This window comes from Phyllobates terribilis, unplaced genomic scaffold, assembly GCF_046119375.1.
Source record: "Phyllobates terribilis strain yellow unplaced genomic scaffold, ASM4611937v1 Scaffold_30__1_contigs__length_15301838, whole genome shotgun sequence".
In the NCBI taxonomy this organism is placed as follows: domain Eukaryota; kingdom Metazoa; phylum Chordata; class Amphibia; order Anura; family Dendrobatidae; genus Phyllobates; species Phyllobates terribilis.
The window spans coordinates 2,837,330-2,862,359 of NW_027362790.1; the positions used below are offsets into that span (position 1 = coordinate 2,837,330).

General features: G+C 47.3%; 1 protein-coding gene across 1 annotated transcript in view; it reads right to left on the reverse strand.

Moving 5' to 3' along the window:
• The window catches only part of LOC141178750 (uncharacterized), a 44,906-nt gene extending 28,156 nt beyond the window's left edge, over positions 1-16,750 (reverse strand). Inside the window, exon 1 of the mRNA XM_073660596.1 lies at positions 16,680-16,750. The gene's annotated coding sequence lies outside the window, so the exon portion shown is untranslated. The remainder of the gene's footprint in view (positions 1-16,679) is intronic.
• Positions 16,751-25,030: the final 8,280 nt, after the last annotated feature.

A 25,030-nucleotide genomic window follows, 5' to 3' on the forward strand; every position in this document is an offset into this window, starting at 1 on the left:
CATGCAATCCATCTACTTTCCTGAAGGATGTCTCCCATTCTCCTTCCAAAGTCCTTCTGATGTTCCGTGATTCTCTGTCCCAAATTTCATTCTGTCTACAGCACTACAGACACCCCTGTTTATATTTACATCTGTGTGAGGTCATAAAGCCCAGGTAAAAGAGGTATAGGTGCAGGGATCACCTATCATTGTTTGAGCTAATCTATTTATATAGTTGGTATCACAGGGGCTGTTGTAAATAAACTTTCAGCTGACTTAGTACAATTTGTCATTAGCACAGTAAACATGATTGTTTCCAAACGAGTAGAATTCAGCATTCAGGGTTATACAAATACTATGACCTTTTTGATCAGCAAGAGAAATACAGCCCCTGACGAAGCTACTGTAGTAGCGATACGCGTAGGGCTTACCTCTCTACAGTGGACTCCCTCCGTAGGTATCCATGCCCTATGTGTATCGCTACTACAGTAGCTTCGTCAGGGGTCGTATGTTTTTTAACCACTTGTGTGTCCCCTACATGAAATAAAGTTGCTATTGTATTTATTATTTGCAGTAATTCTTATTATTTTTGGATGTGCATTATCTCACTGTGCAAGCTTTTCTCTACCTACTTCTTTAAGTGCTTTGTTGCACAGTTACCATTGCACAACATACCATATTTCAGTGATTTAGATTGTGTGGTGCCGACTGCCAAATATCTTAATAGATTAATGTCTTCTAATACATTTTTTTAGCGGACCTGACGTGCATCCCACGTATTGTAGTTAACTCTCTATACACTCTATTAAATAAATGACCCCCTATAGTGTTACAATTGATGAAATTGTGTATTGAAAATTGCTGTACCGTTAGGTTTTCTTCAAATGTGTCGGTTTTATTAACATAGTTGCATGCTTTACAGGGTGTATGTCCACATTTAAAAAAACCCTTATAGGACAACCAAGTTACATTGCGCTTGATATTTGTTTCTTGCTTATTCCGCCTGGTGTAGAAGCCTTTTTGGATCCAAAACTCAAACAAAATATGCAAAAGAATTTACAAAGTCTGGAGGATGCCATCTCAGACATCAAAAAAACTACGTTTGAGAGAGATATCAAAGACTACGAGTCAAATTCAATTTACACATGGAAATTAAACAAACCAGGAGCTACTGTTCTGAAATACAGGTCACAAAATAAATTCAAAGGAAATAGAGGAGAGCGGAGGTCAGCTTCACAAATCCTAATGTGTCCATGGGTTCCTCTAATTATAATTCTCTGAGGACTTATCTGATGCATCAGTGGGATCAACTAAAGACAGATGGAACAAAAATAAATTCTCAAGAACGCCCCACAATCCAGCACAAAACAACGGGCAGCAGAAAGCTCAAACGTGCCCGGACATGTGCGTTCCACGCCGGAGTGCATCACGGTCTCCTATCTGCGAATGCGCATGTCCGGAAGCATGCGTTCCACGCCGGATCGCATATGGTATTGGATTGCATACCACCAACATAGAAAAATCCTATCTCTGAGATCAGCATCATGGGAGACTAAAAACAAGTACTGCACATCCTCCTATCATGTAATAGGCAAATAGATCTACTTTATCACCACAAAAAATATGGGATGGTGGCCCACAGTATATTCCTAAATGGTCAAATTTGACCTCTATTGCACAGTTAGAAATACACAAGGATCACCACACTTGTTAATGATGAAATAGTATAAGTGGAATATAATTGATAAGTAATAATTCTGATATAGAAGCTCAGATATCTCGGTGAAGTACAACAATATGTGAACCCCATTCACAGGGAACTGACTAGCAATGGGTAGAGCATAAAATCCAAAAATATAATCAAGAATGGGGCTGTATTCACACAAAACAGGCATAGGAAATTTGGTCATTGAGTCCCTTAGGGGCTCGAGAATCCAGTCTAACAATCCACTCACTTTCCTTTCAGAGGACACATCTATTGTGATCAACTCCTCTCACATTGGGTTTAACCACCACAATGATACAAAAGGAGAGGTCTCCGGTTTCACCTCGATGTGCACTGTTCATGTGTCTCACTAATGGGATCTCCTGACCATGGCGTATATTGCCCAAATGCTCCCCTACTCTCCTCCTAGACTCCCTCTTGATCTTGTCTACATATTCTAGGGGGCAGGTGCATGTGGCCATATATACTAGTCCTGAGGTTTTACAGCTGGAATAATTGCACTGGAAAGATTTTAACCATGGAGGAACTTGAGAAAGATTTACATGGTCTCATCCAATTACATGTACAACGTTCTCCAGATCTAAAGAAACCACAGATTCTTCTATCTAGCCAAGTCCCCTTGGGTGCAGGTTTTTTATAGACACTGTGCACTAAACGGTCCCTAATTGACCAACCCTTTCTGAAAGTAGAAGTGGAAAGTGGAAGTAGATTTCACAGCACCCTCAGGTCCGGGTCGACCACAAGTATATCCCAGTGTTTTCTGAGGATATGAAAGATACAGTCACTCTGATTGTCATAAGATTTTCTTACTGGTGTAGTCCAATCTTCTTCTTGGTCTCTTGGATTGGTATGGAGGAGTGTCTCTCTCTCCCATTTTCTGCAAACGATGTTGCGGAATCGAAAATGTACCATGAGTACCCTTTATCCCTTAATCTGGTGTTCAGGTCTATTGCCTGTATATTATATTCTGTGACATTCGAGCAGTACCTTCTCAACCGTAAAAATTGGCCCTTGGGTTTCCTCTTTGTATGGGGATGGGGGTGGTGGTTATCCCACTTCAATAGTTTATTAGTGCTTGAAAGTTTATGGTAGATGAGTGTCCCTAGGGTCCCATTTCAATCTTTCTTGATCAGTACATACAGGAACGGCATGTGTACTAATTTTCCTACACATGAAAATGGATATACTCTTGACCTGATCTTCGCCTGGCTCTGTTTAATACATGACTTTACGAACACTCCTCTTCCGCTCTCAGATCACAACCTTCTTTCATTCTCTGTCAAGAACTGTCACCCTGCTCAAGACACCCCCACTTTCCACACCTATAGAAATATACAATCCATTAACACCCAGAAATCTATGAAAACGTTGCAGTCATCATTGGCCCCAATCTCCTCCCTCTCATGTCCTGACTGTGCACTGAAGCATTATAACGAAATATTGCTATGAGCCCTGGATGAAGCCGCACCTCCTACACAGAGAACAACTCGGCACAGACGGCGACAACCCTGGCACACGCTGTAAACACGTCTTCTCCAGGGGTGCTCCAGGTGCCGAACGGCTGTGGAGAAAATCTAATCTGCCCGAAGAATTCCTCCATTATAAATTTATGCTTAAAACCTATAACTCCGCCCTTCACCTCTCCAAACAAACCTACTTTAACAACCTCATCATCTCACGGCCCAATAAGCCAAAACACCTGTTTGATTAAGGAGAGAGTGAAAAGTGTCAAGAAGCACAAGGCCCGACCACCGACCTCAGCGCTGACGATCTGGCCAATTATTTCAAAGAAAAAAATTGACCATATCAGACAGGAAATTTTCTCCCAGTCCTCAAATGTAATGCATGCTCCTCCCTCCCACACTGCATCTTGCTAATTTTCTGACTTCGAACCAGTCATGGAAGAAGAAGTGACAAGGCTCCTTGCTTCCTCTCGCTCTACCACCTGCACCAGTGACCCTATTTCCTCACATCTCCTTCAGTCCCTTTCTCCAGCTGTCACCACGACTCACCTAACTAAAATATTCAACCTCTACCTCTCATCTGGTATTTTTCCCTCCTTTTTTAAACACGCCAGCATACATCCGCTACTTAAAAAACCATCCCTCGACCAGAACTGCACGGCCAACCACAGACCTGTTTCCAATCTTCCTTTTATCTCTAAACTCCTGGAACGCCTGGTCCACTCCTGTCTATTACGCTATCTCTCAGATAAATCCCTTCTTGACCCTTTACATTCTACTGAAACTGCACTCACTAAAGTCTCTAATGATCTACTAACAGCCAAATCTAATGGTCACTACTCCCCGCTGATTCTCCTGGATCTCTCTGCAGCATTCGACACTGTGGATCTACCTCTCTGACCGCTCCTTCACTGAGTCTTTTGCTGGCTCCTCTTCCTCTCACCTTCCCCTTATTGTTCCTCAAGGATCAGTCCTAGGCGCCCTTCTTTTCTCCTTATATACCGCTTCTATTGGACAAGCAATCAGCAGATTCGGTTTTCAGTACCATCTCTATGCTGATGACACCCAATTATACACCTCTTCTCCAGACATCACCCCTGCATTATTACAAAATACCAGTGATTGTCTTTCCGCCGTCTCTAACACTATGTCCTCCCTCTATCTAAAACGGAATCTGTCAAAAACTGAACTACTCGTATTTCCTCGATCCACTAACCTACCTGTGCCCAATATTGCCACTTCAGTTTGTGGCTCCACCATTACTCCCCAGCAACATGCCCACTGTCTTGGGGTCATACTTGATTCAGGTCTTTCCTTCACTCCTCACATCAAATCACTCGCTCACTCGAGTCATCTACACCTCAAAAACATCTCTAGAATCAGAAATTGTCTTACCTTTGACTCGGCAAAAACTCTTACTGTAGCTCTTATTCATTCTCGTCTAGACTATTGCAACTCTTAACTAATCGGTCTCCCTCTTTCTAAACTTTCCCCTCTCCAATCCATCCTTATCGCAGCCGCCAGGGTCATATTCCTCACCAACCGATACACCGATGCCTCTTCCCAGTGCCAGTCATTGCACTGGTTACCCATCCAATACAGAGTTCAATATAAACATCACTCTCACCCACAAAGCGCTCCACGATTCAGCACCACTCTACATCTCCTCCCTCATCTCAGTATACCACCCTTCCCGTGCCCTCCATTCTGCCAATGACTTAAAACTAAAAGCCTCCATAATCCGAACCTCCCACTCCCGTCTCCAAGATTTCTCGCGTGCAGCACCAACTGTTTGGAATGCACTACCCAAGACAATTCGATTAATTCCCAATACCCACAGTTTTAAGCGTGCCATAAAAACCCATTTCTTTAGACTATCAGTGAATATGAATAGCGGTACCAGAGCGCCAATAACAGGGCAAAAATATTAAAAGGACTGATTTATTAATATACACACAACGCGTTTCGGTGGACACAGCCACCTTCATCAGGTGTGACAAGCAGCAAACAATTGATCCTTATATACATTTGACTAGGTATACAATTACTTAAAAGGGGCGGGGCCAGATACAGAGTAATACCTCTATATTAACCCCTTGAGTTCATATATGCTCAATAAAGTAAAAAGGATTTGTAACATACCTGGCGGCGTCCTTGCATAGTGGTCCATCTCCCACTGTGCAAGAGCGCGCACTTGATCTCCTGTCCAGAATGTCTCTCTGGCTTCCCTCCATGCTGTCTGTTTGTGTCTGTTTCTGCTGCTTAAGGGCGGCGCCCGATCACTTCCTGCTTTTTGTACCTGCTGTGGGTCACACCTCTTGTGCGTCCTCAGCCTATTGCTGTCTGTCACCTGGTATATAGCTCAGCTGCGCCCATCTATCCCTGCCTGAGCATAGTGTTTCTTTCTGTGTGTGCTTGCACTCTGAAGGTGCCAGGTCCCGTTCTGTGTTCTCTTGTCTGCCTATCCTGGAGGCTGTATTTCCAGGCCTGTCTGAACACGCTCCTAGCCTGTTCCTCCTGCCTTCTAGGGGCCGATTACCTAGACCTGTTCCTGTATCTTGTCTGTCCTGTCTGAACACGCTCCTTGCCTGTTCGTCCTGCCTCTCTGGGGGCCGTATTCCCAGACCCGCTCCTGTATCCCACTGCAGTGTCGGTCTCCTCCGTACACTCAGTTCCAGTCTGAACTCTCTCCTATCCTTTACCTGTTTTGCCTCTACGTCCGTTCCCTTCCTTTTTCTGCAGAGTCTGAACTCGTACCTAACTCCTGCTTGTTGTCTCTGTACTCCCGTTTGTGAGTTTGTGGTCCACTCGCTACTTCACTGCAAGTACCCTGTGGGTGTCTGGCTCTGCCTTTCCCTTCCTGTCTGTTCCGTGTGAACAGAGCCCTGTCCCCCCTACTCAGCCTAGCCTGCTCTGACTCCTTTGCTCACCGCTCCGGCGGTTCTAGCCTGCTCTGACTCCTTTGCTCACTGCTCCGGCGGTTCTAGCCTGCTCTGACTCCTTTGCTCACCGCTCCGGCGGTTCTAGTCTGCTCTGACTCCTTTGCTTACCGCTCCGGCGGTTCTAGCCTGCTCTGACTCCTTGCTCACTGCTCCGGCAGTCCTGTCCTGCCCTGCTTCTGCCCGCTGCTCCGGCAGTCCTGTCCTGCCCTGCTTCTGCCCGCTGCTCCGGCAGTCCTGTCCTGCCCTGCTTCTGCCCGCTGCTCCGGCAGTCCTGTCCTGCCCTGCTTCTGCCCGCTGCTCCGGCAGTCCTGTCCTGCCCTGCTTCTGCCCGCTGCTCCGGCAGTCCTGTCCTGCCCTGCTTCTGCCCGCTGCTCCGGCAGTCCTGTCCTGCCCTGCTTGTGCTCGCTGCTCCTGCAGCCCCGTCCTGCTCTGTTCTTGCCCACCGCTTCGGGCGTTCCCTCTCTGCTGTGGTTGTCTACCGCATCTGCGGTTCTGTGACCCAGTCTGTACTGGGTCTTAACCTTTCTGTGCTCCAGCCCGTCCTTTCGGCCAGTACCTCCCTGCCTGCATACCAGTCGTGCCTGCCTATACCCTCCAGTCTGTGCGCCAGCCTAACCAGCCTGATCCAGTAATCCCTGTGTGGGTCAACCCCCGTGTCCGGAGTTTGACCTGGAGTAGCACCTGGTCCCTCTGCCCGGTTTCTCCCTGGTGCACTGGCGTCGTATGCCGTTGTGCCATCTTGGTCGGATCGGCCAGATACTTAGTCACGCCCCTCCAGGCACTCTCCGGTTCATGGTCCAGTGGAATCACTACAATCACACGCACACGCCGCTCAGCCCGGGCGTGTGCATAACAGCATGCTCAGGCCATGGTTCCCGTTGAGCCCCACGGCCTTCGCTCTCTGAGAAGTTTTCCAGCGAATACATGCATTAAAATAAATAAATAAATATTTTTTTTTTCCCTTTAGCTGAGTTCCAGGCGAATTACGCACCCGTCCAGATGGATCTATCTGCTCTCGTTCCCGCGGATCCGCTACGTTATTATGGGGATCCTAGACAAAGTCGTGCATTTGTGGAGCAATGCATGCTACACTTCAAGTTCTACCCTCTATGTTTTCCCACCGATCGGGTTAAGGTGGCATTCATTATGTCTTACCTGGCGGGTGATGCCTTGGAATGGATCAACCCCCTATATGAAACACAGGATCCGATCCTCCTGGACCTAATGGCCTTCCTGGTGGCCTTTCTAATGGTCTTCGATGATCCTAACCCGGAGGCTCCTGCTGAAGCTTCACTTCCCAATATCCCGGAGCAGCCCCAATGGGTAATGTGTGTGGGTAGCGCAATAGTCCTCCAGCCCAATGAGACTACTGCCCACCCAGAATCCTCACAGGGTGACTACGCTTTCCGGAATACTTCTCCCAACCTCAAGAGGCAGTCCAGACGTGCTAGACGTAGAGGCAAGCCGTCACGCCAGGGTCTGTCCTCCCTGAGACCTCCTGACCCCAACCTTGAAGTCCCTACTGAAGCTTCATCTCCCTGTATCCCGGAGAAGCCCCAACGGGTAATGTGCGTGGGTAGTGCACCAGTTCTCCTGCCCGAAGAGACTTCTGCCCATCCAGACTCCACACAGGAGAACTTCCTGCACCCGGCATCAGATGCTTCACCCACTTTAACCGGTGTGCATGTCCAAGGATGCTCCAAAGCTGTGGTTACCTCAGAGTCTGTGCACCTCTACTACCTGGCGGAGGACCCCCTGTTGCCTCCTGAATCCTCCGGGATACCACTCGATGACAAATGGAGAGAGAATTCTCTACACCCGGTACTCGATACTTTGTCCGCTTCGTCCTGTGAGCCTGACAATGGGTACCCCAAAGTGGTAGTTACCCCCGAGTCTCTACACCCCTCCGACCAGGCAGAGGACCTCCAGTTGTCTCCTGAACCCTTCGGGATGCTACCTGGTAGCGAAAGGACAGAGACTCTCCTATACTCTGTACCTGATACCTCGCTCGCTTCGTCCAGTGAGTCCAACCTAGTGTACTCCGAAGCAGAGGTTACTCCCGAGTCTCTACACCCCTCCGACCAGGCGGAGGACCTCCAGTTGTCTCCTGAACCCTTCGGGGTGCTACCTGGTAGCGAAAGGACAGAGACTCTCCTATACTCTGTACCTGATACCTCGCTCGCTTCGTCCAGTGAGTCCAACCTAGTGTACTCTGAAGCAGTGGTTACTCCCGAGTCTCTACACTCCTCTGACCAGGCGGAGGACCTCCAGTTGTCTCCAGAACCCTTCGGGGTGCCACCTGGTGGTAAATGGATAGAGACTTTCCTATATCCTGGATCTGATACCTCGCTTGCTTCGTCCAGTGAGTCCGACCTAGTGTACTCTGAAGCAGAGGTTACCCGTGAGTCTCTACACCCCTCTGACCAGGCGGAGGACCGCCAGTTGTCTCCAGAACCCTTCGGGGTGCCACCTGGTGGAGAATGGACAGAGACTTTCCTATACTCGGTACCCGATACCTCGCCTGCTTCGTCCAGTGAGTCCGACCTAGTGTACTCTGAAGCAGATGTTTTCTCTGAGCCTCTGCACTCTTCTGACCCGGCGGAGGACCTCCAGTTGTTTCCTGAATCCTCCGGGGTACCACCAGAAAACAAAGAGACAGTGACTTTTCCTCATTATGTACCTGATAACCCGTCTATTTCTTCCTGTGAGCTTGACAAGATGTACCTCGAAGCAGAGATTACCCCCAAGTCTCTGTCCCCCTCCAACCCGGTGGAGGACTTCCAGTTGTCTCCTGTACCCTCTGGGGTGCCACCTGAAAATATGTGGAGAGAGACTTCCTTGTGTGCTGTTCCTGGTACTCCACCCGTTTCGTCTGTTGCTAAGGGTGGCTGGATGGGAGGTAGCATCCTAGCTACCCAGAGGAGACCAGTTTTTCCGGTGGACAGTGGAAGTGATCTCTTCGAAGTGAAGAATTGGCCCTCGAATTCCCTGCGGAAGATTCTGGCAGGCCTGAAGAAGAGGGGGCGTAAGGGGGGGGGTACTGTAACATACCTGGCGGCGTCCTTGCATAGTGGTCCATCTCCCACTGTGCAAGAGCGCGCACTTGATCTCCTGTCCAGAATGTCTCTCTGGCTTCCCTCCATGCTGTCTGTTTGTGTCTGTTTCTGCTGCTTAAGGGCGGCGCCCGATCACTTCCTGCTTTTTGTACCTGCTGTGGGTCACACCTCTTGTGCGTCCTCAGCCTATTGCTGTCTGTCACCTGGTATATAGCTCAGCTGCGCCCATCTATCCCTGCCTGAGCATAGTGTTTCTTTCTGTGTGTGCTTGCACTCTGAAGGTGCCAGGTCCCGTTCTGTGTTCTCTTGTCTGCCTATCCTGGAGGCTGTATTTCCAGGCCTGTCTGAACACGCTCCTAGCCTGTTCCTCCTGCCTTCTAGGGGCCGATTACCTAGACCTGTTCCTGTATCTTGTCTGTCCTGTCTGAACACGCTCCTTGCCTGTTCGTCCTGCCTCTCTGGGGGCCGTATTCCCAGACCCGCTCCTGTATCCCACTGCAGTGTCGGTCTCCTCCGTACACTCAGTTCCAGTCTGAACTCTCTCCTATCCTTTACCTGTTTTGCCTCTATGTCCGTTCCCTTCCTTTTTCTGCAGAGTCTGAACTCGTACCTAACTCCTGCTTGTTGTCTCTGTACTCCCGTTTGTGAGTTTGTGGTCCACTCGCTACTTCACTGCAAGTACCCTGTGGGTGTCTGGCTCTGCCTTTCCCTTCCTGTCTGTTCCGTGTGAACAGAGCCCTGTCCCCCCTACTCAGCCTAGCCTGCTCTGACTCCTTTGCTCACCGCTCCGGCGGTTCTAGCCTGCTCTGACTCCTTTGCTCACTGCTCCGGCGGTTCTAGCCTGCTCTGACTCCTTTGCTCACCGCTCCGGCGGTTCTAGTCTGCTCTGACTCCTTTGCTTACCGCTCCGGCGGTTCTAGCCTGCTCTGACTCCTTGCTCACTGCTCCGGCAGTTCTGTCCTGCCCTGCTTCTGCCCGCTGCTCCGGCAGTCCTGTCCTGCCCTGCTTCTGCCCGCTGCTCCGGCAGTCCTGTCCTGCCCTGCTTCTGCCCGCTGCTCCGGCAGTCCTGTCCTGCCCTGCTTCTGCCCGCTGCTCCGGCAGTCCTGTCCTGCCCTGCTTCTGCCCGCTGCTCCGGCAGTCCTGTCCTGCCCTGCTTCTGCCCGCTGCTCCGGCAGTCCTGTCCTGCCCTGCTTCTGCCCGCTGCTCCGGCAGTCCTGTCCTGCCCTGCTTCTGCCCGCTGCTCCGGCAGTCCTGTCCTGCCCTGCTTGTGCTCGCTGCTCCTGCAGCCCCGTCCTGCTCTGTTCTTGCCCACCGCTTCGGGCGTTCCCTCTCTGCTGTGGTTGTCTACCGCATCTGCGGTTCTGTGACCCAGTCTGTACTGGGTCTTAACCTTTCTGTGCTCCAGCCCGTCCTTTCGGCCAGTACCTCCCTGCCTGCATACCAGTCGTGCCTGCCTATACCCTCCAGTCTGTGCGCCAGCCTAACCAGCCTGATCCAGTAATCCCTGTGTGGGTCAACCCCCGTGTCCGGAGTTTGACCTGGAGTAGCACCTGGTCCCTCTGCCCGGTTTCTCCCTGGTGCACTGGCGTCGTATGCCGTCGTGCCATCTTGGTCGGATCGGCCAGATACTTAGTCACGCCCCTCCAGGCACTCTCCGGTTCATGGTCCAGTGGAATCACTACAATCACACGCACACGCCGCTCAGCCCGGGCGTGTGCATAACAGGATTGTTATAAATTAATGCCTAATGAAGCATATAGGGTTGTTATAAAAAGGATTCGCTGTATAAAAACTTGTGAATCCTATAATCATAAATAATAATTTTTACATACAACATAAAACAATGTATAAATATAAAGTTATAAAATTACAATCAGTTTCTATCATTATAATTAGGGAAAAGTAGACGAAGAAAGGAAAGAGAAAAAAAACAAAAAAAATAAATAAATAAAAAATTTTTTTTAAAAAAATATTTTTTATTATCCAAAAAAAAAATTTTTTTTTTTTTTAATTATTTTTTTCCTTCTTTTCCTCTCTCCTTTCTCTCTCTCCTCCCTCCTCCCCTCCCTCTCTCCTTTCCCCTCTTCCCTCCTTCTCTCTCTCCTCCCCCCTGCTCCTCCATATAAAAGATATATATAATAAATTTGGTAAAATATAAAAACAATTATTTAAAAAGTTGTCTTCTCTATATTAAGGTTCAAACCTTCAGGAGACAAGGTTCCCATTTTGAAAATCCAATAATTTTCATGTGTAATGAGACGATTTAGTCTATCAGGGTGTGTATCAACTATATGATCAATGATAGTTAGTTTTAGGTTATTAGGATTTTTTTGATGTTCTTTTAAGAAATGATTAGAAACACTATGTAGGGGAAAGCCGTTTCTAATATTTTGGCGATGTTTATTTAATCTGGAGTGCATTTCCTGGATAGTGCGGCCAATGTATTGCAGATATATCACATATGAGGACTGACATGTAAGTCTAAAGCGAATGGGATATATCTCTCCAGTGACCACAGAGACGAATGTTTTAGCTCCGTTATCAATGGATTGACAGCATAAGCATTTAGGGACGTTGCATTTATAACATCCATTATTGCTAGTAGGAGCTGAATTTAAATGGTTCGGTCTTCTACCAATTGTTGTATTGCTAGGGGCTATATAGTTTCCTAGATTTTTACTCCTCCGATATATGACATGAGGAAATTCCGGTAAATGACCAGTTAATATTGGATCATTACTTAAAATGAACCAGTATTTTTTTAATAAACTGGATAACACTTGCGTAGGTTTACCATAGGTAGTAATCAGATTTAAACTGAAATCGTTGTATGGCTCTTGGCTGGTATTCTTGGATTTGTTGATACACAAGTTCTGTGATAGGGATCTAGTTTTGGTGAAAGCATCCTTTAATAATTTCTGGGGGTATCCCTTAGCTCTAAAACGTTTTTGTAAAACCTTAGATTCCAGAAAAAAATCCGAATCATGTGTACAATTTTTTCTGACACGCCAATATTGACCGTATGGAATATTTCTAATCCAGCTGGGTAGATGGCCACTGTCAAATTCAAGATAGCTATTTACATCCACTTCCTTAAAGTGGGTAGATGTGGATATTTTACCCGAATTGTCTATATTTATCTGAAGGTCAAGATATTGAATATTACTCTCAGATATGGTAGAGGTAAAGTAAAGACCCCAGGGGTTAATATAGAGGTATTACTCTGTATCTGGCCCCGTCCCTTTTAAGTAATTGTATACCTAGTCAAATATATATAAGGATCAATTGTTTGCTGCTTGTCACACCTGATGAAGGTGGCTGTGTCCACCGAAACGCGTTGTGTGTATATTAATAAATCAGTCCTTTTAATATTTTTGCCCTGTTATTGGCACTCTGGTACCGCTATTCATATTCACTGATTGTCCCTTTCCCCCTGTTGGGGTGCGGTAGAGCTGCCTTTAATTTATTGTTCTTTCACCTGTGGGAGGAATTTAATTAGAATCACTACCCAGGTTTTCCAAGCTGCGCTGCCCTAACCCCTCCGGAGCGCTGCCTGGGGTGTTGGTGAAGCTGGGCGTCCATCTCGGCGTTACATGCAACTAAACTGACCACGTGATCCACCACCGAGAGATCAGGATCTGTGAACGCCGCTGGAATTAGATGACAGCCACCAACAGAGCGGAGCTTGTGGAGCTTTACACTGGGGTTGTGCAGAGGTGCACAACTTCATAAGGTTAGTAGCCATCCTCACACCCCTCTAACAATTGCAATACTGAGTCACCCATTGCGCCTTGTTCTCTCCTCTCTTTACATTTCTTTAGACCGGCCTATCACCTCAACACACTTATCTAACTGTCCCAGTTTGGCCCATATCAAAAGTTTCTTCAAAATCATGCTCATACCATCCATGCACTGATTAGCCTCTGTACTGTACACATACTGGCTGGCGACCAGTTCATATAGTGTTATGTACTTACCCTATTTAGCATATTAAGGCTGTATTATAGAATATATGTACATTTTACCTTTGTGTCTCCCCTACTTCTTTATAGACTGTAAGCTTGCGACCCTCACTCCTTTTAACATCTGAGTTAAGCTTATTCTGTAAAGTCTGTATTGTCTGTAGAAGTCCCCCCTAAAATTGTAAAGTGCTGTGGAATATGTTAGTGCTAAAAAAATAAAAATTATTATTATAATTAAATTCAGATGTAAATCGAAGGCCCACTCTATTGATGTTGAGGTCCCCGACAAATTAAAAAGATTGTTCACTCGTCCCCGACCAGATGATAAAAATGTAGTCAATATATTTCTACCATACCCCAGTATATGGATGCCACCACTTATAATCATCTCAGAATATTGTGGTTTCCTCCCAACAGTCCAGGGATAAGTTCGCATATGAGGGGGCACAGGGGCTCCCCATCGCAGTACCCCTGAGCTGGAGGAAGTACTGCCTGTCAATAAGAAAGTAGTTATAAGTAAGAGTGAATTTTAGAAGATCCTCCATGAAGTCATTATGTCTGCTACACTGTATTGATCTCGATTAAAAGAAATGTCTTACTCCTCTGATACCATCCTCAGGCCGTATATTACTGTACAAAGACTCGATATCTAGTAAGGCCGGCTGCTCCCCTACATGCATGTATACATGCTCGAGGGTATACATGGAGGGGAGCAGGCAAAGGGAAAACCAACTCCAGAGGGATTATTCCAACTGCAGGACCTCAGGCGGTACTGTAGGGGCATCATACACACTGCATAAGGGGCATAATGGGGGCATTATACTGTGAGGGGGGCATCATACATACTACATAAAGGGCATTACACTGTGTGGGGGCACCATACATACTGCATAAGGGGCATAATGGGGGCATTACACTGTGTGGGGCATCATACATCCTGCATAAGGGGCATAATGGGGGCATTACACTGTGTGGGGGCATCATACATACTGCATAAGGGGCATAATGGGGGCATTACACTGTGTGGGGCATACATACTGCATAAGGAGCATAATGGGGGCATTACACTGTGTGGGGACATCATACATCCTGCATAAGGGGCATAATGGGGGCATTATATTGCGTTGGGGGCATCATACTGTTTTGCCAAGTTTTTAGCAATAAGGTTCGGATATGACTTTAAAGAAGGCAACCACTTGTAATATAACGCAATTTTATTTATAACACTTCATTTGAAAGATAAAATACAGAATCAAAGGAATAGTATGATATTATGATATTGCGTACACTTTTGTAGATTAAAGGTTACATACTTATAAAGGTTACATACTTACTATTAGATAGCAGAAGAAAAAGATTTCCCTAGTAGCATGTACATCATCTGTCTGGAAACTTCAGCTGGAGAAGCGTTCAGCGATGGGCAGAGAATGCATCCTAGGTCCTACACTGTGAAGAGCATCCTCTTCACAGGTCCACAATGCTTCTGCCATAACTGAATTCTTCAACAGCTTTTATATTTTAGAAAAAGGCTTACCCAACCTAATATTACGTAAGCATGAAAGTTCATAGGTTATTGTCCAGCATTCCAATCCTGTGACAGTGGCCAGCTATCACAGATAAGCAATGCCGGACAAGACCTGTTCACGGACCATTCTACTTCTGTCATAATGTTTACATATGATAAGAGTAAATCCTACACTGGGTTATAAATCAGAACAAGGTTTTCTTCCCAGACAGTATATTGTGTTAAGAAGCTATGTATCAGTGAGATACATTCACAGATAAAGTATACCTTAACACAGAATATATAAGAATATTTAATTAAAGGTTGGATACATCATAATGGGTTTCAGATAGCCACTTATATTTTTGGTACTACAATAAGCTTCTCCATCTTAAGCCATATGCCTGTAGTCTTATTTACAATATTGTGCAATCGTCGGTCTCTGGTTCTAGCAAACACAGCGTATACAAAAGGCTAACTCCCTTCAGTAATAAAGATTAAACCTCAGACTGTTAGCAAACTTAAACTAAAGCTATGCTTTAGTATGTCAGTACTAATGACCCCTAGTCTACTGAGGTAGGATACCTACAAATGCTGACATGTCTGGTTCCTATTTTATTTCAATATGGATTTGAAATATAAAATAGCCATTTTTCATATTCATACTACACATACATCCTGCATAAGGGGCATTACACTGTGTGGGGGGCATCAAACATCGTGCATAAGGGGCATAATGGGGCATTACACTGTGTGGGGGCATCATACATCCTGCATAAGGGGCATAATGGAGGCATTACACTGTGTGGGGGCATCATACATCCTGCATAAGGGGCATAATGGAGGCATTACACTGTGTGGGGGCATCATACATACTGCATAAGGGGCATAATGGGGGCATTACACTGTGTGGGGGCATCATACATCCTGCATAAGGGGCATAATGGAGGCATTACACTGTGTGGGGGCATCATACATACTGTATAAGGGGCATAATGGGGGCATTACACTGTGTGGGGGGCATCATACATCCTGTATAAGGGGCATAATGGGGCATTACACTGTGTGGGGCCATTATACATACTGCATAAGGGGCATAATGAGGGCATTACACTGTGTGGGGGCATCATACATCCTGCATAAGGGGCATAATGGGGGCATTACACTGTGTGGGGGCATCATACATCCTGCATAAGGGGCATAATGGGGGCATTACACTGTGTGGGGGCATCATACATCCTGTATAAGGGGCATAATGGGGGCATTACACTGTGTGGGGACATCATACATGCTGCATAAGGGGCATAATGGGGGCATCATACATCCTGCATAAGGGGCATAATGGGGGCATTACACTGTGTGGGGGCATCATACATCCCATATAAGGGGCATAATGGGGGCATTACACTGTGGGGGGCATCATACATACTGCATAAGGGGCATAATGGGAGCATTACACTGTGTGTGGACATCATACATCCCGTATAAGGGGCATAATGGGGGCATTACACTGTGGGGGGCATCATACATCCTGCATAAGGGGTATAATGGGGGCATTACACTGTGTGGGGGCTTCATACATCCTGCATAAGGGGCATAATGGGGGCATTACACTGTGTGGGGGCATCATACATCCTGCATAAGGGGCATAATGGGGGCATTACACTGTGTGGGGGCATCATACATACTGCATAAGGGGTATAATTGGGGCATTACACTGTGTGGGGGCATCATACATTCTGCATAAGGGGCATAATGGGGGCATTACACTGTGTGGGGGCATCATACATCCTGCATAAGGGGCATAATGGGGGCATTACACTGTGGGGGGGCATCATACATCCTGCATAAGGGGCATAATGGGGGCATTACACTGTGGGTGTCCTGTACTCTGAGAACAATACGTTTTCTCCCTTCCTGTCTCCATAGTTGGGTCGTATGTATCTATTACAGGAAACAGAACAGAAACCTTATGAAAGACCCCAAAGAGTCTCCGTGCTGAAGGGGTTAATGCCCCCTGCGCCCAGTAATGGGGGTCTCCACATACCTCCACCTGCAGAGCCGCCACCACATATATGGCTGTTGTGTGCGCACAGGAGCTGTGATGAGGTCACAGGAGGGGAGGAGTCAGGGGTCACATGATCAGGGGCCTCAGTGGATGCAGGACTGTGCTGGTTGTCATGGTGCTGGATGAGCTGAAGTTTATGTGTGGGGTCAGGAGGGGTTTACAGTGCGGATGTAGCAGAGCCGCGTGTGTACGAGGTGTGCGGAGCCGCGCGTGTACGAGGTGTGCGGAGCGGAGACGCGTGTGTAATAGGGGTACGGAGCAGAGCCGCGCGTGTACGAGGTGTACGGAGCGGAGCCGCGCGTGTACGAGGTGTACGGAGCGGAGCCGCGCGTGTACGAGGCATACGGAGTGGAGCCGCGCGTGTACGAGGCGTACGGAGCTGAGCCGCGCGTGTACGAGGCGTACGGAGCTGAGCCGCGCGTGTACGAGGCGTACGGAGCGGAGCCACGTATGTACGGGATGTACGGAGCGGAGCCGCGAATGTACGAGGTGTACGAAGCAGAGCTGCATGTGTACGAGGTGTACGGAGCGGAGCCGCGTGTGTACAAGGTGTACTGAGTGTAGCCACACATATACGAGGCGTACAAAACAGAACCACCCGTGTACGAAGTGTACGGAGCATAGCAGTGCGTGTACGAGGTGTACGGAGCGGACCCGTGTGTGTATGAGGTGTACGGAGCTATCTGTCTATCACCCTACACATGCCCTCCATTCCTCCATAATCCAAATCTCGCACAGCAGTCTTAAATACTTCTCCCGTGCTGCGCCTGTTCTCTGGAATGCACTGCCCCAGACAATCTGACTGATACCTAGCCCCCACATTTTTAGGCAAGCTTTAACCCCTTTCTGATGTGGGGCATAATAATACGTACGTGGGCGTTATTGAACAGGTACGTATTATTACGCCCCGGCGATCGCCCGCTGTGCGGGACCAATTGCCGCCGGGTATCAGCTGATTGTGACAGCTGACTCCCGTTACTATGTTTCAGGAGCTGTCCCGCACCGCTCCCGGAACATTAACCTGGAAATGCTGCGATCGAAGTAGATTGCAGCATATCCGGAGTAGGTAGAGGTAAGAGCGCCCCTCTTACCTTGGATCGGAGACCCCGTGCCATGATGACCCGATGTCATCATGACGACATCCGGGTCACCAGGCATCAGGAAGTTAGATAGATCATCTAAATCCTGTATTTTTTTTTTCCTCAGTCAGACTGTCCAAATATGCGTCTTACTAACCTTTTGGTATTTCCCCCCCCCCAAACAAAAAAAATTGAGTGTGTCTGTGACTGTTCAGACACCAATATATCTGTTTAAAAGAGTCTGGTGTAGGCCAGAAAAATATAACTGTGGTTTTGCAGTTCCACGGGTCAAATCTCTGTATTATCCTGTTTTTGGCATTTTTTGCCGTAAAAAAAACTGTAATAGTGTCTCCCTGACTGGTCAGACACCAATATATCTTTTATTTAAAAGAGTCTAGTGTAGGCCAGAAAAATATAACTATGAATTAACACATGTGGAATTATATACTTAACAAAAAAGTGTGAAACAACTGAAAATATGTCTTATATTCTAGGTTCTTCAAAGTATGGCAAGAAAAAAGCAGCTAAGTAAAGAAAAACGAGTGGTCATCATTACTTTAAGAAATGAAGGTCAGTCAGTCCGAAAAATTGGGAAAACTTTGAAATGGTCCCCAAGTGCAGTTGCAAAAACCATCAAGCGCTACAAAGAAAACTGGCTCACATGAGGACCGCCCCAGGAAAGGAAGACCAAGAGTCACCTCTGCTTCTGAGGATAAGTTTATCTGAGTCACCAGCCTCAGAAATCGCAGGTTAACAGCAGCTTAGATTAGAGACCAGGTCAATGACACACAGAGTTCTAGCAGCAGACACATCTCTTCAACAACTGTTAAGAGGAGACTTTGTGCAGCAGGCCTTCATGGTAAAATAGCTGCTAGGAAACCACTGCTAAGGACAGGCAACAAGCAGAAGAGACTTGTTTGGGCTAAAGAACACAAGGAATGGACATTAGACCAGTGGAAATCTGTGCTTTGGTCTGATGAGTCCAAATTTGAGATCTTTGGTTTCAACGACAGTGTCTTTGTGAGACGCAGAAAAGGTGAACGGATGGACTCTACATGCCTGGTTCCCACCGTGAAGCATGGAGGAGGAGGTGTGATGGTGTGGGGGTGCTTTGCTGGTGACACTGTTGGTGATTTATTCAAAATTGAAGGCATACTGAATCAGCATGGCTACCACAGCATCTTGCAGCGGCATACTATTCCATCCGGTTTGCGTTTAGTTGGACCATCATTTATTTTTCAACAGGACAATGACCCCAAACACACCTCCAGGCTGTGTAAGGGCTATTTGACCAAGAAGGAGAGTGATGGGGTGCTACGCCAGATGACCTGGCCTCCACAGTCACTGGACCTGGACCCAATCGAGATGGTTTGGGGTGAGCTGGACCGCAGAGTGAAGGAAAAAGGACCAACAAGTGCTAAGCATCTCTGGGAACTCCTTCAAGATTGTTGGAAGACCATTTCCAGTGACTACCTCTTGAAGCTCATCAAGAGAATGCCAAGAGTGTGCAAGCAGTCATCAAAGCAAAAGGTGGCTACTTTGAAGAACCTAGAATATAAGACATATATGTGCGTGCAAGGCAATCCCCTGTCCATACTGCATGCAAAGATGCCCCCTCCTCTCAGTCTTCACTTGTTATGGCAGTTTCTCAAGAAACAGCATCAACGTCCACGTCCCACCGCAGCGTTCAATTGTCCATATCCCAGAGCTTTGAACGAAAGCGCAAATTCGCAGCCGACGCCCCACAGACCACAGTCTTAAATTCGCACGTTTCACGACTGCTTGCGTTGGAAATGCTGCCTTTTAGGCTGGTGGAGACGGAGTCCTTCCGCAACCTTATGGCGGTGGCCGTCCCTCGGTACTCGGTCCCCAGCCGACACTATTTTGCCCGATGTGCCATCCCCGCACTACACAAGCACGTGTCCCAAAACATCTGCCGTGCCCTCAACAACGCAGTCACTGGGAGAGTCAACCTGACAACGGACACGTGGACAAGTGCTTGTGGCCAGGGATGGTACATCTCCCTGACGGCACACTGGGTAAACATAGTGGAAGCCGGGACCCAGTTGGACCTTGGGATGGAACACATCCTCCCCACAACGAGGATTGTGGGCCCTATGTCAGTCAGAGTTGCCCCCACAGTGTACAGCTCCTGCGCATCATCCTCCTCCTCCTCCTCATGTTCAGCCTCCATCTCAGATATCACCACATCAGTTACAAGCTGGAAGCACTGCAGTACTGCCTCAGCCAAGCGGCAACAGGCTGTGCTGAAACTCATAAGCTTAAGTGATAAACCTCACACTGCTTGTGAGTTGTGGACAGCTGTGAAAGAGCAGGCAGATCTGTTGCTGAGACCGCTGAACATACATCCAGGCATGGTCGTGTGTGACAATGGCCGTAACCTGGTGGTGGCTCTGAGGCGAAGCGAGATCACACACGTACCATGCCTGGCTCATGTGCTTAACCCCGTGGTTCAGCAGTTTCTTAAATCGTACCCCAAGTTGCCAGATCTGCTCGTCAAAGTACGCCGCCTGTCAGATCATTTTCGCAAGTCGGCTACAGCTTCCGCCGCCCTTGCTGTGTTGCAGAAGCGTTTGCAGCTTCCGTCACACCAACTGGTGTGTGATGTCCCCACACGTTGGAACTCTACCCTCCACATGTTGCAAAGGATTTGTGAGCAGAAGAGAGCAGTTGTGGAGTACCAGCTGCAACAAGGCCGTAGATATTCAGGTCAGACTCCACACATAAGACCTCAGGAGTAGACCTGGATGTCTGACATGTGTACCATCTTGACAAAAATCATTAGCATCAGCATCCCACTTGTCTGTCTTTTGCAATGCTTTCTGCAGAGAATTAAAGAGGAGGCATTGCAGCCAGAGTATGATGAGATGGATCAAGAAGCCGTAGCGGGCGATTACACACAACCCAGCCTCATCTCATCCCAAAGTGCTTTGGGGGACAATGAGGGAGAGGAGGAGGAGGAGGAAGAACAGGAGCTGGTATCATGCGCTGTAGACGGTAGTACCTGTACAACTGTCATACCGTCGGTTCAGCGTGGGTGGCCTGAGGACAGGGGGGAGGAGGAGGAGAGCAGGGTCAGTCGTCATCTTGGTGAGGACATGGAAGTCTTGCCCGTTACCAGTCTGGCACGCATGGCTGACTTTATGTTACGTTGCCTTAACTGTGACCCTCGCGTTGTCAAAATGTTGAGTGACAGTCATTACTGGTTGGTGACACTTTTAGACCCCCTCTACAAGGAGAACTTTCACTCTCTTATTCCTGAGGTGGAGAGGTCTACAAAAATGGGGCAGTACCAGAAGGCCCTTACTGCAGAACTGTTAAAAAAATTCCCATCTGAACACGCTAGCGGCAGAGGTCACAGTTCGTTGCCCAACCAAGACGTACAGGTGAGAGAGACGCAACTCTAGTCCAGCAGAGGCAGGGGAACACTGTCAACATTCTGGGACAGTTTTCTGAGACCCGCCCAGCTTACAGGCCCTGAGGCGCGGGGTACTCTCACAAGGAGTGGAAAGTTTCTAAAGATGATGAGGAAGTACCTTGCCGACCGTACCAGCGTCCTCCGTGATTCCTCTGTGCCTTTTAATTATTGGGTATCCAAGCTGGACACTTGGAATGAACTCGCTCTGTACGCCTTGGAGGTCCTGGCCTGCCCTGCCGCTAGCGTGTTATCGGAGCGTGTTTTTAGTGCCGCTAGGGGAATTATAACTGATAAGCGCACTTGCCTGTCAACTGACAATGCTGACAAGCTGACCCTTATCAAAATGAACAAGGGCTGGATTGGGCCAGACTTCTCATCACCACCAAGTGACAGCAGAATAACATAAAGTCAAATCCACTGTGTTATTTCGGGAGGTGTATTCCCATGCACCGCTTCACACCCACACATGGGTATACGCTTCCTCATTTCGGCTGTATTTTGCTCTTCTCCTTATCCTCAGCCTCCATCACCACTATACCACAAGGGTGACCGTGGTCCGTGTTGCCAGCATTGCAAGTTCCTCCATCCTATTTTTTGGCAGCTTTTGCTTGGAAGGCATAGGCAAAGACTATGGGAGACCATCTCCCCAATAATGGGAATAATGTTTTTAATATGCTGTACTGCATGGCTCTTGTAAGAGGCATTGCAAGTTCCTCCGTCCTAATTTTTGGCAGCTTTTGCTTGGAAAGCATAGACTAAGACTATGGGAGACCCACTCACCAATAATAGGAATGTTTTTAATATGGTGTACTGCAAGGCTCTTGTAAGGGGCATTGCAAGTTCCTCCGTCCTAATTTTTGGCAGCTTTTGCTTGGAAGGCATAGGCAAAGACTATGGGAGACCCACTCCCCAATAATGGGAATAATGTTTTAAATATGCTGTACTGCTTGGCTCTTGTAAGAGGCATTGCAAGTTCCTCCGTCCTAATTTTTGGCAGCTTTTGCTTGGAAGGCATAGGCAAAGACTATGGGAAACCCACTCCCCAATAATGGGAATAATGTTTGTAATATGCTGTACTGTGTGGCTCTTGTAAGGGGCATTGCAAGTTCCTCCGTTCTAATTTTTGGCAGCTTTTGCTTGGAAGGCATAGGCAAAGACTATGGGAGACCCACTCCCCAATAATGGGAATAATGTTTTTAATATGCTGTACTGCATGGCTCTTGTAAGGGGCAATAAAATCGTCATGTTAAGCTACTGTGACCTCCACGTCTCTTCCAAGGGTCATTGATATTGTCTTTTTATTCCACTGGGACCTCCACGTCTTTTCCAAGGGGCATTGATATTGTCATTTTATTCCACTGCGACCTCCACCACTCTTCCAAGGGGCATTAAAACCGTCTTGTTAAGCTACTGTGACCTCCACGTCTCTTCCACGGGGCATTGATATTGTCTTTTTATTCCACTGTAACCTCCACCACTCTTCCAAGGGGCATTAAAACCGTCTTGTTAAGCTACTGTGACCTCCACATCTCTTCCAAGGGACATTAAAACCGTCTTTGTTAAACCACTCTGAACTCCACAGCTCTTCCAAGGGGCATCAAAACCGTCTTGTTAAGCTACTGTGACCTCCGCGTCTCTTCCAAGGGGCATTAAAACCGTCTTGTTAAACCACTCTGAACTCCACAGCTCTTCCATGGGGCATTGAAATGTTGTTTTTAATTACCTCTAATCTCTGACCTCCATGTCACTACCAAGGGGCATTGGAGTGCCTCGAAATTTTTGGCAGGCATTGCACTCACTGTATGCCCTATAACTGTGTAGCTGAACCTCTCCTTTTCGTACAGAAACATATCCTACCAGACATGTGTGGTTGACTGGCCTGATATTGATGTGAATGGTCCCTGTTCCTCCTGCTCTTTCTCCTTTGCCACCACCGCATCCATCATTTATCACCTGAAGCTTTGTTTTAACGGGAGCCATAGAACTGGGATAGTAGCAGGAAAACATCCAGCAATCCTCAGAGGAGGTAGGATATGCGCCAAAACGCTGACCACCTCAGTCCTAGCCGCTACTACATACATGCGCTTGCATTCCAAGGAACAGAAAGTTAAGGAGATGGATGGCCTCATGATCATGAATAATTTACTCTTTGTTTAGGAGGCCGACCACTGCTGCTGTCTACCTTCTGAACTTTGTGTTGAAGCCTGATTGACCCAGGACCCACAATCCTCTATGTCTGGAGGACGTGTTGCATCCCAGTGTCCAACTGTGTCCCGGCTTCCACAATATTAACCCAGTGTGAAGGCGTCAGTGAGATGGACCATCCCTGGCCACATTCACTTGTCCACGTGTTTGTGGTTAGGCTGTCCTTCTCGCTAAATGCACTCGGGAGGGCACAGGCAATGTTTTGGTATGCACGCTTGTGTGTAAGGCGCACCGGGACAAATGAGGGCGGCTGGGGATCGTTTATGGACACCTGGCCGCCCCCTGGCAGCTGGGGACCAAGCGTGAACACCCGGCCGCCGGGCGGTTGGGGACTGAGTATGGATACCAGGTCGCCGACGCCGCCATGACGTGGTGGCCAGATTCCGCCTCCACATGCCTAAAAGGCCCAATTTCAAGTGCAAGCAAGCAGTATGGTATTGCAGCCTGGGGGTGGATGGGTGGCAGGCTGCACACTTACGCTTGCATTCTAAGAAAACAAAGCAGATGCTAACTTCTATCATCATCATCATGCTCCTCACCTTGGCACTCTCAACTGGTTGGCTCGTCCAATGCCGCCCTAAAGCAGGCCAGGCTAAGAAAAGTTTTAAATCTAAATAAATTCTCAGACAAAATATACTTCAATCATTAAGTAAAATCATTAAATTTTATTAATCAATCAAAAAATCTACTGACATTGCGACTATAGCGAGGGATTTGTCCTGAATCCTAAAAGGTATAATACTCGACAGATGACTTTTGGACAGAGATTCAACAACAGGGATCAGGACTTGAAGCAGAATGACGATCTTAAGGTAATCAACTTATCTGCCATAGAATTATTGCCTGAACAGATGTCTGTCTTGTCTTTAGGGCTATCTTTTTGCCCTACGGCAGCTTTTGATACCTTTTTGGCTATCAAGGATGTATTTTTGTTTGCTCGCAAACTTCTAAACAAATTTCATAATAAAAAATTCATAGACACTCCTTTTTCTACAGAGAAAGAACTGGAAGCGCTCCGGGTACTAGAGGAATTATTACTTGAGCAAGTTGAATCATCAGGAAGTAAGTTTCCTGATTTTATTAAAAAGAAGTCAATAAGCTTTCCTCCGTTGACACTTAATTCCTCATTGGAAATTTTTGTTAGAATGGTAGTAAATGAACTATATCAGCTCTCTGTTAGAAAACCATATGACAATCTTACTGTGCCACAACGACGAGCTTTATTTGAATTAGCTAATATGAAACAAGTGGTGATTAAACCCGCCGATAAAGGCGGTAACGTTGTTTTATGGGCTGTGGAAGATTATGAGAAGGAAGCCTTTAAACAATTAAATGATATGGTATGTTATCAGAGGTTAGGCTCTGATCCTACTACCACCTTCCAAAAACAACTTTTTTCTCTATTGGATGTGGCCTTGGATCATGGATGTATTACGAAATCTGTATGGGAAGGTTTACGTACTTGCCATCCTGTTGTACCAACGATATATTTTTTGCCTAAGGTACACAAGAATTTAGATAAACCGCCTGGGAGGCCCATAGTCTCTGGCTGTGGTGGCTTATGTGAGGCAACCTGTAGATTTCTTGATTATTATTTGAAACCGTGT